Source organism: Dendrobium catenatum, unplaced genomic scaffold (genome assembly GCF_001605985.2).
Source record: "Dendrobium catenatum unplaced genomic scaffold, ASM160598v2 fragScaff_scaffold_156, whole genome shotgun sequence".
Classification (NCBI taxonomy): Eukaryota; Viridiplantae; Streptophyta; class Magnoliopsida; order Asparagales; family Orchidaceae; genus Dendrobium; species Dendrobium catenatum.
Genome location: NW_021318618.1, coordinates 2,312,366 through 2,320,350, shown reverse-complemented (window position 1 = coordinate 2,320,350; position 7,985 = coordinate 2,312,366). Strand labels below are relative to the sequence as shown.

At 30.5% G+C, this 7,985-nt stretch overlaps 1 pseudogene; it reads right to left on the bottom strand.

The window, feature by feature from the left end:
• Positions 1-2,366: 2,366 nt before the first annotated feature.
• Positions 2,367-5,653, bottom strand: LOC110094018 (annotated as a pseudogene).
• Between the last annotated feature and the right edge of the window lie 2,332 nt (positions 5,654-7,985).

Here is a 7,985-nt window from a genome sequence, read left to right as displayed (position 1 = left end):
ATCAATTCAAATTAGATTCAACTACAATTCGAGTAAGTCTGTCTATATTAATATTGATAGCCTTAAGAAACGTAATTTTCTTTAGAGAAAAATTTTCATAGGATTAAAAAAATACATCCATAGCCCATAATTAGTGAAGCACAGAATCACCTATAAACTCCAATAATTCATAAGATTTTCTAGCTTTCTTCAAATAATTATTGAAAGATGATTGTGTGAATGCCTCAACAAGTACTATTTTCTCCCCAAATTTATACTGCTAGATTATTATCACAATCGCTTCTATTATGTCTTCATTTATAGGCCGAAGAATTGAAACCTCTTACTCATCTTCTTCCTCTACTATTTCCTTCTTCTCCCCCTCCTCTCCACCTCCTCTCCACCTCCTCTATTAGTATTATCGTGCACATTAGAGAGAAAAGAAGAAAAAAGATTGAATCCTATTTAAAAAAAGATTAATCTTGGGAGCCAAAAAAGTGAAAGAAAATTGATTTGTTTTGGAGAGATAAGACTTCAGATTACATAAGAAAATACTTCTTATGGGATTGGAGGAAAGCTATTTTTAGCAATTTAATTAGTATGGAATGAAATGTAATTTGAAAATTATTTTGATTAGTTTTAAAACAACTAATAAATAATTTAATTTAATTATTAAATAAATAGTTTAATTATATTATATGTTTTTAAATTTTAATAATTTAATTATATTTATTTTTAAAATTTAATTATAAAATATAAATGAAACTTGATTGATAAGATATTTTTTTTATTCAGGATTCAACTTTTTATCCAATAAAATATGTTATTTAAAATTTCTTAAGTATTTTTAATTATTTATAATATTAATATTTTGCTTTGAAATTTTCATTTAAATAATGATTTTGTTATCATAAAAAGTTTAATTAAAATTTGGCTGAATTGACAAATTAAATTCTTTTTTATATGAATGATCAAACACCTAATAACGAATTTTAATTTATTTGACTAACTAGCATTCTGACCAATCAACTCCCTTTTTTTTAAGGAACCAATTAATAGCTCATTAAAATCTCACCAGTCAAGTTTTAAAAATAATAACAACTGAAAACAAAATAAGTTAAATAGATTAAATAAAAAATTAATGGCATGTACTCATGGTTCAAAACTACGAGTGATACCACATTGTTGAAGCCACTCCCTCGCCCGTTTAACGGGCAAATGTCTTGTCACTTTATTATAGCCCTCTGATTGTTTTTGCCCAATTACAATCTCTTAACATCTATCACCCACTATAGTCTTTTGGCTATTGTTGTCCGACTACATCAATGTCATTGACTTTGTTATATACTAATACAAATATTGTTGATGCACATCGTCAACTTCATTTTGCCTCATAATTGATAGCAAAGCTGAATGAAAGGAGAACAGGAATCGGAAAACAGAGATGTGGAAAATGGAATTCTATTCATAAAACAATCTGTACAGGAGAGTGCCATAAATAGGCAAAAGATGGTAAAGACGTAAAAACAAGTAATAAGCCTAATTCTAAATGATATCTGCTAATACCCTCCCGCAAATTAAGCATTCGGAGTGTGAATGTTTAATTTGTTTCGGAGCTCAAGGAACCGAGTAATCGAGAACGGCTTGGTGAAAATGTCGGCAATTTGATCGTTAGAGGAAATATGTTCGAGCTTAATGTTGCCGGATCCAATTTGCTGACGAATAAAGTGATAGTCGATCTCGATGTGCTTGGTTCTAGCATGAAAAACAGGGTTCTTGGCGATAGCCATGGCCGACGTGTTATCACAATAGATGGTTGTTGGTGAGAGCTGCGGAAGCTGGAGTTCGGTGGCAAGACGGCGTAACCAGACGACTTCGGAGGCTGCAACAGAAAGTGAGCGGTACTCGGCTTCTGTCATTTACTTTGTTACAAATATTGTTGATGCACATCGTCAACTTCATTTTGCCTCATAATATTATTTCAATGTCGCAAAAGAAATCAGCTTATTTTGTAGGAAGATGAGGTGCTTAAAGCCCGATTATTGGAATCTCGATTGATTGATTCCTTAAATCTTCTACATAAATATTTCAAATGCTATTTCTAAGAATTATTATTTTAGCTTTTTGTTATTTTTTAATATCCTCTTAAATGAAATATGTATTTTATCTCAAAGAAAATTTAAAATTTATATGCCAATCAATTAAAATTAATTTTTTAAAATTAAATAAAAATAATTTAATAAATAATGTATTTTATATATAATTATAACATGCATTTAATACTTGAGCAATTAAACTAGTCTTTAAAAAATATTATAATGAAAAGAAAAAACAGCATGACTTTATGTCAGAATATAAAATGAAAATTTTCAATAACAAACACAATATCATCATAAAAACCCTCTGAATCTTTATTTGTTTGAATAAACTTCATAACATAAACCTTTTTGTTTGCCAATGTACATGATATGTGAGGAGGGAACAATGACATATCTAGATTTCTTTTGTCTTTTCTTCAAAAATAAGTGTATGAATATTCCAATAGTCAGGGCGGATCCAATCTTAATTTTCACGAGGGTGGGTGGGGGGCAACTTCTCGACCCCTATTTGTTTATTGTTGTACGGTTCGTAGATATGTTGGGGGTCCAAGGAGGTTACCTCTGGGCGGGCTTCGAATCCGCCCATGCCAATAGTCTTATCTTGTTTCTAGCTAAAGCTAATTAGTCTGATGTAGAACAACATGAATCACTTTATGCTTTCTGAAGTATCATCCTGAGTCTATCCAAAGCAGCTTTTGCAGCCCGATTTTGAGCGATCTCCTTCTTCTGACCGTAAGTACCACTTCCATATAAGTTTCCCTCAATGAAAACTTTGACCGTTTACCCAAAAAAAAACTTTGACCGTCATGCTCTTCGTCCATGTATCTTTATCGAAATTCACATTCATTTTGTTCTTTTGACATAGTTCATAAAGCTCGCTCACAGGGTGTTTTCCTAGTGTATCGAGGCTGATCAGTGGATCTGCTAACTTCTTGAATGTCTGGAAAGGGAAAAGAATAAATATATATAAGAGCCAAGCTGCTTCAGTATTAGACCAATTTGGTTAGAAATCACATGAAAAGATGATAATCACATTGTTCTTTCCAGATAATATTACATTATTTAAGTAAGAAAGCATTGGGCCAAAGATATTATATTTTAGATAACTTTATATAAATAAATATATATTGTTAGCAACATAATATCGAACCAAACAACCTCATAATTAAAAATCAATATTGTATCTAAATTTTACAAATACCTTAAAAAACTCTTTAATATGATGAGTTCATTTTCAAAAAAAAAAGAGTGAAAATAAAATTACTAATGTAATAATATTTTTATAAACCTTCAATCAACTAATTAAATCAGCAATTAGATAATAAGCAAAGCTGATGGAACTGAACCTTCCACACAATCTCTAAAGAACTATTGCTGTCAATGAAAATGGCTCCAATGACAGATTCAACAATATTTGCAAGTGCTTTTGGTGGATTAAGGAGACCATTTGAATGTATTGGATATTGATTTATGCCCTCCATGAATTCCTTAATCTAGAAATCAAGAAGAAGATTGTGTTAAATAAGCATATAAACTAAGAAATCAATGCATAGCACAATATGTTTACAAGAACAATTTTCTTAAGAATAATAAAATACTGTTAAACTATATCATTGTTATCATTAATATTGATTTAAAACCTTTTCTTATTAAAGGCATATTAAAGGATCTATTTTAAAGATCAGAGATGCTAAAGGGCTAGAGCAAGCAATGTAAGAATCAAAATTATAGAATTAATGGAAGAAGAGATGGCGTGAATCTAAAAAAATATAAATTCTTGAAAATCTATAGAACATGGAAGCACTTTTGAATTTGTGTCTGCATCTTTATCAAACACTGAAGGGTGTTCAATTGCCTTTTCTACTAAAGATATTGATGTTTACAGATTTATCCTTCCATTTTGGGGAGGTTATTTATGTGGTGCAAACACCAATCTACCGCTCCCTTATTATCAAGCAAAAAATTGGTAGGCATAAAACGGGTTTGAATTAGAAATAATTTAAAAGAAGTTTAAAAATTCAATTTAAACCCTCCATTTTTTATGTTCATAAACTTTACACCAATAAAAACTCTTCACATACATCTAAACTAAAAAATTTGCACGAGGACTTTAACAGCAAAAAAACACATTCAAATTCACTAAAATGCAATCAATTCCTAGAGACAACCAAAGTTACAATATTTATATAGCTAAAAAATCAAAATAAGAATAAAATTACATGCCATTCAAGCTGAGGAGCATTATGATGTAGAAATCAATGAAAATTAAATTTAATTGCTATTCGAGCTAGTCTCTCAGTATCAACATTAGCAGCTCTTAGAAGCGTAAGTTGTTCCGGAGGCAAATCTTCATAAGAAGAAAATGTCTCTCTAGCCATTAAGCAATCAAGCACCGAATCGTCCATGAACTCCAATCGTTCATAAGATTTTCCAGCCTTTTTCAAAGGGTTGTTAAAAGAGTATTGGGTGAATGCCTCAACAAGAAGCATTTTATTCCTAAATCTATACTGCAAGATCATCTCAATCTTCTCTATCACGTCTTCCTCCATAGGCTGAAAAACTGGAACCTCTTGTGCATCTTCATCCTCCACTTTTTCCTTCTTCTTCATCTCCTCCTTTACTAGTATTGTTGTGAACATTAGAGAGAAAGACAGAGAAAAGATTGATTCCTATTAAAGAAAAGATGAATATTTGAAGCAAAAAAAATGAAAGAAAATTAATTTATTTTTGAGAGATAAGACCTCGGATTAAAAAAGGAAATACTTGTTATAGGCAGGGTTGGAGGCAAACAATTTATAGTAGTTTAACATGGAAGAAAACTTAACTTGAAAAAAAGTTTGGGTTAATTTTAGAAAAATTAATAAATAATATAATTTAATTATTAAATAAATTTAAAAAAATTAATGATTCATATACTCTGTTCAAAACAATGAGTGGTCCGCGTCGTCAAAGCCACTCATCCGTCAAACAAGTGATTGACTTAGAATAAATTATATAAATTAAGTAGAATAATAAGCTCATGAGCTAAAAAAAGAGAATGTATACATATATTAATTTCATTGAGCTTGATTAATATTAGGCTTGAGATAAATTGTCTTGTCCAAATATTATGTTCTAAATTGAATTAAATTTGAATGATTAGAATCGAGTCAATTTCATTTGACTAACTAAATAAATAAATTAATTTTTTAGTTATTCATATATTATTCAAGCTATTTAGCTTAAAAACTTTAATTTTTAGGTAAATATACACATAAAGGCCCAATCGCACATCTCGTCGTGATTGCTTTGCCCGGTCAGCCATGCAAGCCAGTTTCCCCAACTCCCTCAACTGACATCCCCATTTCCTCAACTTTCCTCCGTTCTATTAAAAAAAAAGGAAAAAAACCTTTAACGAGATTCAAGCACAGATTTCTTGAAGACCACATAGATTGGAGTTCTTCTACTAGCATCCAAGGGTGAACTACACAAGAAAACCGAAGGAAAAAAAAAAGACCCCGTCCCATGTTAAAAATTTTATTTATTTATTTAGTTAGTCAAATGAAATTGACTCAGCTCTAATCATTCAAATTTAATTCAATTTAGAACATAATATTTGGACGAGATAATTTATCTCAAGCCTAATATTAATCAAGCTCAAAAGAAATTAATATATGTATACATTTTCTTTTTTTAGCTCATGAGCTTATTACTCTTCTTTCTTTTTTTAGTAATAATAATATATATAATTTATTCTAAGCCAGTCACTCGTTTGACAGACGAGTGGCTTTGGCGACGTGGACCACTCATTGTTTTGAATAGAGTATATGAACCATTAATTTTTTTAAAATTTATTTAATAATTAAATTATATTATTTATTAATTTTTCTAAAATTAGCCCAAACTTTTTTTCAAATTAAGTTTTATTCCATGTTAAACAGCTATAAATTGCTTGCCTCCAACTCTGCCTATAACAAGTATTTCCTTTTGTAATCCGAGGTCTTATCTCCCAAAAATAAATCAATTTTCTTTTATTTTTTTGACTTCAAATATTCTTTTTTTTTAATAGGAATCAATATTTTCTCTGTCATTTTCTCTAATGTTCACAACAATACTAATAAAGGAGGAGATAGAGAAAAAGGAAAAAGTGGAGGATGAAGATGCGCAAGAGGTTCAAGTTCTTCAGCCTATGAAATTAATATGTGACAGAGAAGATTGAGATGATCTTACAGTATATATTTATGAATAAAATGCTTCTTGTTGAGGCATTCACCCAATCCTCTTTTAACAACCCTTTGAAAAAGGCTGGGAAATCTTATGAACGATTGGAGTTCATGGGCGATTCGGTGCTTGTTTGCGTAATGGCTAGAGAGGTATTTTCTTATTATGAAGATTTGCCTCCGAGACAACTTACGCTTCTAAGGGCTGCTAATGTTGATACTGAGAGACTAGCTCGAATAGCAATTAAATTTAATTTTCATCGATTTCTGTGTCATAATGCTCCTTAGCTTGAATGACAGGTAATTTTATTCTTATTTTAATTTTTTAGCTATATAAATATTATAACTTTGGTTGTCTCTAGAAGTTAATTGCATTTTAGTGGATTTGAATGTGTTTTTTTGTTGTTAAAATTCTCGTGCAAATTTTTTAGTTTAGAAGTATGTGAAGAGTTTTTATTGGTGTGAAGTTTATGAACATAAAAAATGGAGGGTTTAAATTGAATTGGACATAAGCAGGTGCACCAGTATTATGCAAGTTTTCTGCAGCTGCAAAGCAAGTAAAAGCCTGATCACAAATGCATATGAGAGTAGCCTTCCTTAAAACTTCTAACTATCAGCATCATTATTTCATCCTTAAACCATGTCCAAACTATCTTGAGTCAATTTTATAATCTTCATTTTCATTCATTCCAATTAAGTACAACAAAAAATTAAACAGTTTTCTATACATATTTTAAAAAGTTCACAATGAAAAGGAAAAACTTTATTCCTTATCTCAGAATATAATTTGGAAAATCTCAATAACAAGCACAATGTCATCAGCAAGAACCTCTGAGTCTTCCATTTGTTTGAATTAAACCCTTCTGATTGCCAATGTACATGATATTTGAGGAGGGATCAATGACAAAACTAAATCTCTTTTGTTCCATCTTGGCAAATAAGTGTATGAATATTCCAATCTTCTTATCTTCTTTATGACTAAAAGTTAATTAGTCTGATGTAGAATAATGTGAATCAATTTGTGTTTTATGTAGTACCATCTCGAGTCTATCTAAATCAGCTTTTGTAGCCCAATTTTTAGCAATCTCCTCCTTATGACTGTGAGTGTCACTTCCATACAAGTTTTGGTTGACGAAAACATTGACCTACATGCTCTTCGTGCATGTATGTGATGGATAGCGGCTGAGCTAATGGGCCCCACTAGGGTGGGCATCGAGCAAGAAGAGAGAGAGAGGTGTTGTTTAGGAAAATTTTAATAACAATTGTGAGGGAATTAATTAATAAAAGAGATCTAATTTGAATTCAAATATGAGAGAGAATTATTTGGGGAAAGCCCGGGAATTAATATTCATTATGTAAGGGGAAATCAAATGAGAATTATTTAGGAAAGTTTTAATTACAATTTAAAGAAAATTAATTAGGGAAAGATATCTAATTTGCATTCAAATCTAGAAGGAAATTATTTAGGAAAAGGGGGCTGATTTGGGAGGGAATTATGGGAGCCTAATTAAGGCTAATTATGTGGTGATTTCAAATTATGCTTGATTATGCTAAATTTAATTTTGCTTAGGTTGGGTGGGGACCGACTAGGGATTTGGGAGAGCTGTATCTTCCTCTCCAATTGAATATTTAACTGTATCATGTGTTTTTCATCTTAGTGTTTTCAATAAAAAAAAAGGTTCTTGTGTTATTCTTCTGAAATTTCTTG